The sequence below is a fragment of the Bos mutus genome, chromosome 6 (assembly GCF_027580195.1).
Source record: "Bos mutus isolate GX-2022 chromosome 6, NWIPB_WYAK_1.1, whole genome shotgun sequence".
In the NCBI taxonomy this organism is placed as follows: domain Eukaryota; kingdom Metazoa; phylum Chordata; class Mammalia; order Artiodactyla; family Bovidae; genus Bos; species Bos mutus.
In genome coordinates, this window is record NC_091622.1 from 78,797,798 (window position 1) to 78,811,193 (window position 13,396).

Below are 13,396 nucleotides of genomic sequence, written 5' to 3' on the forward strand. Positions count from 1 at the left end.
AGTGGTGTCTGACTCTGCGGCCCATGGACTGCAGCATGCCAGACTTCCCTGTCCTTCACCATCTCCTGGTACTTTCTCAAACTCATGTCCATTGAATCATTGATGCCATCCAACATCTCATCCTCTGTAATCCCCTTCTCCTCCTGTCTTCAATCTTTCCCATCATCAGGGTCTTTCCTAATGAGTTGGTTCTTCCCATCAGGTGGCCAAAGTATTGGAGTTTCAGTTTCAGCATCAAATAGTGATAAACAAAAGTGCTAACATATTTGGGCCACTGCTACCACTATTAAACCTCACTGATTTGAAATCCCTTAAGGACATGAAACAACAGATTGGTTCCAAATAGGAAAAGGAGTACCTCAAGGCTCTATGTTGTCACCCTGCTTATTTAACTTATATGCAGAGTACATCATGAGAAACGCCGGGCTGGAAGAAGCACAAGCTGGAATCAAGATTGCCGGGAGAAATATCAATAACCTCAGATATGCAGATGACACCAATCAGTCCATTCTAAAGGAGATCAGCCCTGGGATTTCTTTGGAAGGAATGATGCTAAAGCTGAAATTCCAGTACTTTGGCCACCTCATGTGAAGTGTTAACTTGTTGGAAAAGACTCTGATGCTGGGAGGTATTAGGGGCAGGAGGAGAAGGGGATGACAGAGGATGAGATGGCTGGATGGTATCATCAACTTGATGGACGTGAGTTTGAGTGAACTCTGGGAGTTGGTGATGGACAGGGAGGCCTGGAATGCTGCAATTCATGGGGTTGCAAAGAGTCAGACAGGACTGAGCAACTGAACTGAACTGAACTGAAGGAAATCACATTTAAATTAAAATCTATTTGTGTTAACAGGAAGGTGTGAAAATAGACATTAGTCTCTAAATGCAAAACTAACATGAATTTAGAATTAAAAAAATTTTTTTTAGTCATCAAGAAAGTACTAGGAAAGAAGACATACTTCCTTTTAGTACTGAGACAAATATAAGCAATGGTATAGAAAATGACAATTTTATCTTCAGAAAAGAGAGAGTGTTAATTTCTTTTTTTGTTAGAAAATAACATGTTCCAATGGTTTTGCCTGTTCTCATATATTTATTGAAATTTTCCCCTGTATTTTTGAGGACTTTCTTTGGCTACCATTTTTCTTTGGGGGAAGGTGTTTTGTTATGGATTCAGTATTTTTAATATTCTTGTTCTCTTTTTTTCCTTCTATCAATTTGGGCAAGCTATAGTTTCTTTCTCTTATGAGGTATTTGACCAATTTTCTTAAGTTGTTAATATTATTAGGATAGAATTTTTCATATCCTCATGACCATTAAAAATGACTGAGAATCCACTGTGAGCCTCCTCCTTACCTCACTCCCCCTTTTTACTGCTAAAATTGACAATTGCTGGTTTCATCCTTTTTAACCTATATCATTCTGGAATCTTATAAATTTGATCTTTGGGTACATCTCTTGGTTTAAATGTGACCCCATGGATTGCAGCATGCCATGTTTCCCTGTCCTTCACCATATCCCAGTGCTTGCTCAAACTCAAGTTCATTGAGTTGTTGATGCCATCCAACCATCCCATCCTCTATCATCCCCTTCTCCTCCTGTCTATTGAGTCAGCTGTTCACATCAGGTAGCCAATGTATTGGAGCTTTAGCTTCAGCATCAGTCCTTCCAATGAATATTCAGTGTTGGTTTCCTTAAGGATTGACTAGTTTGATCTTCTTATCTTCATCCATCATAATTATAGAAAGGGTCAAACAAAATGGAAAAATTATTATGATTATTTTATCTTCATTTGCCTCTTTAATGAAAAAAGAAAGGTCTAAGCTACTATTCAAGTGTCCATTTATCATGGCTTGATAGCTTACTTCTCTTTAGCACTGAATAATATTCCACTGTAAGGTTGTACCACAGGTTGTTTGTTCATCTGTTGAAGGAACAGATGCTTCTAAGTGCTGATAAATTTGCACAGAAGTACTACAAATATTCACTGAAGGTTTTGTGTGTATGTAAAATTTCAACGCATTTGAGTAAGTACTAAAAAAAAAAAAAAAAAGAAGATTGCTAGTTCATACAGTTAGCATGCTTTGTTTTGTAAGGAACTGCCAGACTATATTCCAAAGTTGCTCTAATATAGTGCTTTTCAAAACAACTTTAAGGAGAAGTTTTAGAACCAAGTTTTTTATGGACAGTGATAAAGGCAGAAAATTGGGTTAAACATACTATGAGAAATAGTTAGCAGTGAGGTTAGAAATTTGCACAAAATTGTCAGAATTTCCATTTTCTGAATAAGAAAATTTAGTAAGAATATATGGTACTTTAGAGACAGATAAAATATCTTTTATTTGAAGACAAAGTAGCCAATAGATTAAAAAATAAATTGAGATGTAAAGAATAATCAAAATCAGGGTGAATTCTCTGAGTAGTGAAAATTTTATCAAGGATTAAAATAAAATACTGTATTTTAAATAAGCAGTTCTGTCTTTCTGTTAGTCCCTTTATCCATGTTATTAAAAAAAAAAAAAAATCTTTTCCTGTGATTACCAGGGAACATCAATGGTAATCCTCTCAGCCTTAGACAACAGGAAGCATGTAAAATAAATATATTCTTCCAAAAAGTTTCTAAGGATCTTTGTTACCAATCACAAGATCAGATTGGAGAGAAATGGAATATTTGCTGACATTTAGTGATTTCTATTTTCATATGTTTTCTGGAATACATGCTTTTATTTACAATTGTCTTTTAGAAAAAAATTGGCATAGGTTTTAGAAATTTTAAAACAATTATTTTGCAGATAAAGATAATTAAGACTATCCTCAACTCTTGTAATATGTTAAATCTAGTATAGACAAAATTGCAATTATTACTGACATAGAGAAATCAAGGAGCAAAAGATGGCAAAATAACTTAGACAGTGACAATATATTCCTTCTTTGAAGAGCACACTATATATGCTATAAAACTGACGTTCGAGAGGAAGTAATTCATTGACCAATTTACTGACTAAGGAAAGAAATTATTAGCTATTTGTCAAGATTAACAGAAAAGAGGGATGTGTACTCATGTTAGTTCAAATATTGGTTATTTGTGAAAAACTCAGGATGTAATCTAAATTTTTGATTGAAGAATGAGAGAACAGATATGTTTTAACATGGAAAAATGACTAATTATGCACACCAAGAGAAGGAATTCCCTGCGCACGCGCACACACACACACACACACACATATATATATATATAAAGTTAATTAGAGCCTGTTTGGAAGGTAAATCAGGGAACACTAAAAATGATCACATGCAAATATTTGCTGAAGTGCTCCAAGGGTACAAATGATGTATTGAACTTCACACATGCAGTGAGAATTTCAGTAGCTTTAATCTAATATTGATAACCTCTTTATTAAAGCAGGGCTTTCTTGATAGCTCAGTTGGTAAATAATCTGCCTGCAATGTAGGAGACCTCAGTTCAATTCATGGGTCGGGAAGATCAGCTGAAGAAGGGATAGAATACCCACTCAAGTATTCTTGGGATTCTATTATGGCTCAGCTGGTAAAGAATCCACCTACATTGCGGGAGATCTGGGTTCAATCCCTGGGTTGGGAAGATCCCCTGGAGAAGAGAAAGTCTATCCACTCCAGTATTCTTGCCTGGAGAATTCCATGGACTGTATAGTCTATGGGGTCACAAAAAAGTCAGACACAAATGAGCAACTTTCACTTTCAATTTATTGAAGTATTTAAAGCATTCAATCCAAATTAATTCACTAACAAATAATTACTTATGGTCAAATAGGCTAGTGATATGTGAACTGTGAACTTCCAGATGTTCAAGCTGGTTTTGGAAAGGGCAGAGGAACCAGAGGTCAAATTGCCAACATCTACTGGAAAATCAAAAAAGCAAGAGAGTTCCAGAAAAAATCTATTTCTGCTTTACTGAATATGCCAAAGCCTTTGAAGTGTGGATCACAATATACTGTGAAAAATTCTGAGAGATGGGAATACTGGGCCACCTGACCTTCGTCTTGAGAAACCTATATGCAGGCCAGGAAGCAACAGTTAGAACTGGACATGGAACAACAGACTGGTTCCAAATTGGGAAAGGAGTATGTCAAGACTGTATACTGTCACCCTGCTTATTTAACTTATATGCAGAGTACATCATGAGAAATTCTGGGATGGATGAATCACAAGCTGGAATCAAGATTCCTGGGAGAAATAACAATAACTTCAGATATGCAGATGACACCACCCTTATGGCAGAACGTGAAGAAGAACTCAAGAGCCTCTTGATAAAAGTGAAAGAGGAGAGTGAAAAAGTTGCCTTAAAGCTCAACATTCAGAAAACTAAGATTATGGCATCTGGCCCCATCACTTCGTGGCAAATAGATGGGGAAACAGTGGAAACAGTGTCTGACTTTATATTTTTGGGCTCCAAAACCACTGCACATGGTGATTGCAGCCATGAAATTAAAAGACTCTTACTCCTCGGGAGAAAAGTTATGGACAACCTAGATAGCATATTAAAAAGCAGAGACACTATCTCACCAACAAAGACCTGTCTAGTCAAGGCTATGGTTTTTCCAGTGGTCATGTAAGGATCTGAGAGTTGGACTATAAAGAAAGCAGAGCACAGAAGAATTGATGCTTTTGAACTGTGGTATTGGAGAATCCTTTGGACTGCAAGGAGATCCAACCAGTCCATCCTAAAGGAGATCAATCCTGGGTGTTCACTGGAAGGACTGATGTTGAAGCTGAAACTCCAATACTTTGACCACCTGATGCAAAGAAGTAACTCATTGGAAAAGACCCTGATGCTGGGAAAGATTGAGGGTAGGAGGAAAACGGGATGGCAGAGGATGATATGGTTGGATGGAATCACCGACTCAATGGACATGAGTTTGGGTAAGCTTGGGGAGTCAGTGATGGACAGGGAGGCCATGTGCTGTGGTTCATGGGGTCTCAAAGAGTCGGACACGACTGAGCAACTGAACTGAACTGAACTGAACTCTTATACTAAGCTTTTAAGTCATTACAATTTGTTTAGATTTTTAAAGTCAGATATTATCAAAATGTTATGTAATTATGCCTAAGTTCTATGGGTTTGTCTATAGTTGCATAACTATTAATACTTCCAAAATCAAGATACAGATCATCACCTTAAATCCATATCCATGTTTCTTAGCATTCAATCCATGCCACCTATCCTCAGTCCTGATCTGATTTCAGTAATGATAGTATTGTTGTGTCCAGAATATATGAATGGAATCATGCATCATGAAGCCTTCTTTTACATAGCATAATAGTTTTCAGTTTCACTAGTGTTGCTAAATGTATCTGTAGCTTGTCCATCAGTTCAGTTAAGTTGCTCAGTCATATTCAACTCTTTGCGACCCCATGAACTGCAACATGCCAGGCCTCCCTGTCCATCAACATCTCCTGGAGTCCACCCAAACTCATGTCCATTGAGTCGGTGATGCCATCCAACCATCTCATCCTCTGTTGTCCCCTTCTCCTCCTGTCCTCAATCTTTCCCAGCATCAGGATCTTTTCCAGTGAGTCAGCTCTTTGCATCAGGTGGCCAAAGTATTGGAGTTTCAGCTTCAACATCAGTCCTTCCAAAGAACACCTAGGACTGATCTCCTTTAGGATAGACTGATTGGATCTCCTTGCAGTCCAAGGGACTCTCAAGAGTCTTCTCCAACACTACAGTTCAAAAGCATCAGTTCTTCGACATTCTACTTTCTTTATAGTCCAACTCTCACACCCATACATGATCACTGGAAAAACCAAAGCCTTGACTAGATGGACCTTTGTTGGCAAAGTAATATCTTTGCTTTTTAATATGCTGTCTAAATTGGTCATAACTTTCCTTCCAAGGAGTAAGTATCTTTTAATTTCATGGCTGCAGTCGTGATCCACAGTGATTTTGGAGCCCAGAAAAGTAAAGTCAGCCACTGTTTCCCCATCTATTTCCCATGAAGTGATGGGACCAGATGCCATGATCTTAGTTTTTGAATGTTGACCTTTAAGCCAACTTTTTCACTCTCCACTTTCACTTTCATCAAGAGGCTCTTGAGTTCTTCTTTACTTTTTACCATAACGGTGGTGTCATCTGCATATCTGAGGTTATTGATATTTCTCCTGGCAATCTTGATTCCAGCTTGTGCTTCCTCCAGCCCAGCATTTCTCATGATGTACTCTGCATATAAGTTAAATAAGCAGGGTGACAATATACAGCCTTGATGTAGTCCTTTCCTATTTGGAACCAGTCTGTTGTTCCATGTCCAGTTCTGCTTCCTGACCTGCACACAGATTTCTCAAGAGGCAGGTCAGGTGGTCTGGTATTCCCAGCTCTTTCAGAATTTTCCACTGTTTATTGTGATCCACACAGTCAAAGGCTTTGGCATAGTCAACAAAGCAGAAATAGATGTTTTTCTGGAACTCTCTTGCTTTTTTGATGTTCCAGCGGCATTGGCAATTGGATATCAGGTTCCTCTGCCTTTTCTAAAACCAGCTTGAACATCTGGAAGTTCAAGTTTCACATATTGCTGAAGCCTGGCTTGTTCATAACAAGTTTTAATTTAATTTTTAATGTATTCCTTCCAATGGAAAGATTCATGGAAATCTCTGTTAATCTTATTATTAGAACTAAGTTTGAAAGTATCATGAAAATAAAAGAGGCAACTTTTCAAATATAAGAAAAATAACTGCCACTTATAATAAGTCTTTATAACAGTTTTTTAAGCAACTGAAGAATGATAAATATCATTCATCTATATCTACATATTGATCATAAAAGACTGTATAATTCAGAACACATTAACTAAAAATATAAAAATTTGGGTATATATTGAAGTGTGAATTGAGGTGTAGTGAAAGTGAAAGTCACTCAGTTGTGTCCCACTCTTTGCAACTCCATGGACTATACAGCCCATGGAATTCTCCAGGCCAGAATCCTGGAGTAGGTAGCCATTTCCTTCTCCAAGGGATCTCCGCAACCCAGGGATGCAACCCAGGTCTCCCGCATTGCAAGAGTATTATTTACCAGCAGAGCCATCAAGGAAGCCCATAAAGATCCTTATTGGAATTGGTGATGCCATCGAACCATCTCATCATCTGTCACCCTATCCTCCTTCTTCCTTCCATCTTTCCAGCATCAGGGTCTTTTTCAATGAGACAGCTGTCCACAACAAGTGGCCCAAGTATTACAGCTTCAGCTTCAACTTCAGTCTGGTCAGTGAATATTCAGAGTTGATTTCCTTTAGGACTGACTAGTTTGATCTCCTTGCTGTCCAAGGAACTTTCAAGAGTCTTCTCCAGCACCACAGTTTGAAAGCATCAGTTCTTCGGAGCCCTGCCTTCTTTATGGTTCAACTTTTTACAGTCCAACTTTCTCCTTTATTTGAGTTCAGTTTCATGGATTTATGTTCCTTACATGCTACATGCTAAGTTGCTTCAGTCTTGTCCCACTCTGCGACCCTATGGACTGTAGCTCACCAGGGCTGCTCTATCCTTGGATTCTCCAAGCAAGAATACTGAAGTGGTTGCCATTTCTTTCTCCAGAGGATCTTCCCAACCCAGCGATTGAACCTGGGTCTCCTGTGTTGCAGGCAGATTCTTTACTCTCTGAGCCTCCAGGGAAGCCCTTATGTTCCTTGGGCATCCTAGTAATTCTTTCCTGACTTTATCTGCCCTTTCTGGAAATACTTTCAGTTGAATTTTTCTCCATAGTCTGGCTACAAAAGTTGATGTTCCTTAGGTATGTATTTTAGAATCTTTTTTCTTTGGACTTGATTTTCACTCCTTGACTTTATTTAACATCCACACATCATGACCATATATGTAACATAATTTCAACAAAAATATCCAATCAAATGCCTCTTTTGTGTTTAAAAATATGAATGATAAATTTACTAAAATATCCAGCTAGATATCCATCAGGAATCTCCAATACACGTTTAAAAATAAACTTCCTCTCTCCCTTCCCTTATTTCCTCATCTATCTTCAGCCTCACTGAATGACACTATACTATACTCAACTTCTTTATCCAGACACCTGGGGTTTGTATGAAATTGCTTCTTGTCCCTTAAACCAAATTCAGTTACCAGACCTTGGTTTGTTAACTCTTTTTCCTACATACCTGTACTTCCTCAGTTTTTCTTCCTTTCTACCTTAACTGTCACTTGTATTTTGATCTTAATACAGTATCATCCTAGTTTGCTACTTGCCCTGTGCCTCCCATCTTGTACATTAAAATATCTTTGCCTTCTCAGGAATAATATTTTATTCATGCCACTCACCTGTTGATTATCCATACCCCTAGGAAAATCCAGGCTATCATGTTCTAATGTTTATGATCCATCACCAATCATCTCTGTAGTTTCATCTTTCAATAATTACCCTTCCCTTTCGGTGTTAAACTTTACCAAAAGAGCCTCAGCTCTTTGCTTTCACTTACAGTCTTTTCTGCCTTGGGCAACTTCTTATGTGCCAACTTAATTTTACTCTTGTTTAAAAGAAACCTTAATATCATCTTCTAATGAAAATTTGCCTGATCCTCCTACATTAGGGTTTTATTTTTAGTATATTCTTAGTTTTCTATTGCTGTTACAGCAAATTAGCACAAATTTAATGGTTCAAAACCTCACATATTTATTATCTTATAGTTCTTTAGAAGCCCAACAAAAGTTTGATAAAGAGTCAGTAGAACTACATCCTTTCTGGAGGCTATAGGGAATAATCTACTTTTTTGCCTTTTCCAGCTTCCACAGGCTGTCCTCTTCCCCACCTCAGGAACACATTTCTCCATATTCAAATCCGCAACATCACATCTCTCTGATTCTTCTTCCACAGCAAAATCTCAATTTGCTAACAGCTGGGAAAACATTTCTGATTTTTAAAAACCTATGTGTTAGATTGGACCCAGGTACATAACCCATTTGTTCTATCTATCACAATTTGAAGATTGTAGAGATTAGGACATCAGAGCTAGAGCATTATGATAAGGATATCTTTGGAAAACCACTATCATACCCACTGCAGTTCCCAATTTATTTTTACTTCTCCCTTCAATGTTTGTGTAACATCACTGCATTTTTTACTGAATGCCTATTTTCTTAGGTATTCTGTGAAGTGTATGTTTGAACTTTGCTTCCTACTCCCTGGAAAACAGAGTTCTTCTTAAATTTGTTAATCAAAGAAATGGCTACCTAGGACTTGGCTGCAAATGAACATTTCAAAAATATTGTGACATATAATAAAAGTTACTTTATAATACTTTTACCTATGAAATACATTAGTCTCTTCCATTTTTGCCTAAAAACTCCTTTCATTAGAAGTCAGCATCTATAGGGAAAGAACAACCAATGGAGGCCATTGGTATTATTTGAGCTATTCTCCTACATGAGTTAATGACTAGCAGATTATGGAGTCTTTTCTCCCCAACAAGTAACACCCAATTTCTATTTAATGGAAATTCATTCCATATATACTTCCAAAAGATTTTTAAAATTAAGATATTATTATGATTGTATTCTTTTTAAAAATATTTCATATATCTTCATGGGAAATTTCATGAAAAATAAGAAAAGAGATAATCATCAATGGCTTCTTGCATAGATCTTCCTTTATCCTGAAATAAATTCTGCTTCCTCTTATTTTTGTTAGGCATGCTGTTTATTATTTTCATTTTATTTTTAATAAAATTCATATCATACAGTTACATATTGAATTTGGACAATAGGTGATTCTGGAATAGAACTAGATAGCAAGACATGAAGAAGGGAGAAGCCAAGACAAATAGATATTGTTCCTGTTTTCTGCCTTGAGTAGTATCTGTCTCCAGCAATGGATATATCTCTTAATAGGGTTTCAGATTCTATCATGTACCTGTCTGTCTTTTGTTTTGCTCTCAGGTTTATCATATATTCATAATTTTATCACCAACTCATGTTTGGCTTGGAGAAGGCAATGGCACCCCATTCCAGCACTCTTGTCTGGAAAATCCCATGGATGGAGGAGCCTGGTGGGCCGCAGTCCATGGGATTACTAGAGTTGGACATGACTGAGCGACTTCACTTTCATTTTTCACTTTCATGCATTGGAGAAGGAAATGGCAATCCACTCTAGTGTTCTTGCCTGGAGAATCCCAGGGACAGGGGAGCCTGGTGGGCTGCCATCTATGGGGTGGGTCGCATAGAGTCGGACACGACTGAAGTGACTTAGCAGCAGCAGCATGTTTGGCTTGACTTTTCATCATTTTAATTCATGTCATGAATTGAATTCTCCTTGAACTAGTCATATATTTATTTTCTAGTTCAGAACCTAACATATACTTGTTTTATGTGCACATATTTAAAACATGGTGATTTCTTAGGCACATGTTTAAAACAGTTCTGAATAATACATAATGCTCTATTTTAACAATAAAATATTTAATTTTTTTCTTGGAAGGGGCAGTTGAACAATATAAAATGTTAGGCATACGGATGGAAATAGTCAAATATTTACTTAAACACTGTAAATATATTCAAAATATGCTATACATAATATAGATACTCTGAGATAGTTTCGTTTCCTCTCTCATTTGTGTCATGTTTTTAAATAAAATTCCTAGTATGCATCTTTGATATTAGTGACTTAATTATCAACAGAGCTTCTTCTGAGTTAAGAATCTGATGATTTTCTACAGTACATAGTCCTCATGCCAAAAGCAGAGACATTACTTTGCCAACAAAGGTCCATCTAGTCAAGGCTATGGTTTTTCCAGTGGCCATATATGGATGTGAGAGTTGGACTGTGAAGAAAGCTGAGTGCCGAAGAATTGATGCTTTTGAACTGTAGTGTTGGAAAAGACTCTTGAGAGTCCCTTGGACTGCAAGGAGATCCAACCAGTCCATTCTGAAGGAGATCAGCCCTGGGATTTCTTTGGAGGGAATAATGCTGAAGTTGAAACTCCATTACTTTGGCCACCTTATGCAAAGAGTTGACTCATTGGAAAAGACTCTGATGCTGGGAGGGATTGGGGGCAGGAGGAGAAGGGAACGACAGAGGATGAGATGGCTGGATGGCATCACTGACTCAACGGACGTGAGTCTGAGTGAACTCCAGGGGTTGGTGATGGACAGGGAAGCCTGGCATGCTGTGATTCATGGGGTCGCAAAGAGTCGGACACGACTGAGCGACTGAACTGAACTGAACTGAACTGTTGAAGACAGATTTTTCTTTTTTTGGGATAAGGGTAAGATGAAGATTTAATCCCACAACTAGACATTTACATATGTTTTGACAGATACTTTTCCACTCGTTCTGGTGGTATTTATCTGTACTTTAAGCATATTTTTATTGCTTTCAGTAACGATTTGTAATAAAATTAAATTCCTACAATTTCATGTTCATACTATTATAAATAACTATTGAACTTGTGTTATAATTAAGCTCCTTTTAAAATAAAATCAATTCCACAGGTGTTTTGCATAATCAATCAATGCTAGAAATAACTGAGATTTGAACTATTAAATCTTCCTGAAATAGAACTTTGTCATTTAACTTCATTAATTTTGAAAGTGCTTTACAAGAGGCTTTGTAAGAACTCTTGCGAATTTTTTTTGAGGTAACATCACATCACTTTTCAGGCGTATGTCAGGAACAAACCTACCCTTGGTCCATGTATATCTTGACAGGCAATAGAATGCTTTAAATTGCATTAATAATATATTAGAAATGTGCCAAATTAGCAAAATAAGAAAGAAAGGTTGCCTCACGTATTAACAAACATTTTAAATTATTAAAATAAGGTATGTTTCTTTTTTATTTTAGGTTATTAGAGAATATTGAGCAGAATTCCATGTGCTATACAGTAGGTCTTTAAATATAACAGTGTGTACATATCAATCCCAAATTCTCAATCTATCTATCCCCTCTACTCTCCTCTATTTGGCAATCATAATTTATTCTCTAAGTCTCTACTTCACTTAGTATGATAATCTCCAGGTCCATCCATGTTGCTGCAAATGGCATTATTTCATTCTTTTTCATGGCTAAGTAATACTCCATTGTATATATTACTACATCTTCTTTATCCATTTATCTATTGATAGATATTTAGGTTGCTTGCATGTCTTGGTTATTGTTAACAATGCTGCTATGAACATTGAAGTGTATGTATCTGTAGACCATCTTGAAAAGTATAGTCATTTTGGCAATATTTATTTTCCAATCAAAGAATATGGTATATCTTTCCATCTGTTTGTGTCATCTTCTATTTCTTTCATCTGTATCTATTTACAGTTTTTAGAGTACTGGTCTTTTGTCTCCTTAGGTATTTTATTCTTTTAAACATGATGGTATATAGGATAATTTAATTTCTCTTTCTAATCTCTGTTAGTGTATAGAAATACAACAGATTTCTGTATGTTAATTTTGTATCCTGCAACTTTTCCAAATTCATTGAGTTATATTACGAGTAGTTTTATGGCAGCATCTTTGGGATTTTCTATCTATACCATCTTTGGGATTATGGTATCATGTTAATAGCTTATGTTGAACTGTGTTAGATTCGTGATTTCCGAAGAAGATTTAGGTTGGGGTCAGGGACCAGGCTTGATCACTCAAGAACTTTTGTGTAGCAGACTTTTAATAAAGTAAGAAAAGGTACAGAGAAAGCTTCTGACATAGACATCAGAATTGGGATGGAGAGTGCCCCCCTCACTAGTCTTGTATACCTGTGGTGGATTCATTTTGATATTTGGCAAAACTAATACAATTATGTAAAGTTTAAAAATAAAATAAAATTAGAAAAAAAAAAAGGGAGCTATATACTTTTTCAATTTGTTATTACAGTAAATCAAAAGAAGGTCTCAAGGTTGTAAATATCTTACAAGACCCACTGCCACAATTTATGTTTTAAGATGGAAAGATTCAGTCAGTTCAGTCACTCAGTCGTGTCCAACTCTTTGCGACCCCATGAATCACAGCACGCCAGGCTTCCCTGTTCATCACCAACTCCCGGAGTTCACTCAGACTCACATCCATCGAATTGGTGATGCCATCCAGCTATCTCATCCTCTGTTGTCCCCTTCTCCTCCTGCCCTCAATCCCTCCCAGCATCAGAGTCCTTTCCAATGAGTCAACTCTTCCAATGAGGTGACCAAAGCACTGGAGTTTCAGCTTTAGCATCACTCCCTCCAAAGAAATCCCAGGGCTGATCTCCTTCAGAATGAACTGGTTGGATCTCTTTGCAGCCCAAGGGACTGTAAGGAGTCTTCTCCAACACTACCGTTCAAAAGTATCAATTCTTCAGTGCTCAGCTTTCTTCACAGTCCAACTCTCACATCCATACATGACCACACGAAAAACCATAGGCTTGACTAGGTGGACCTTTGTTGGCAAAGTAATGTC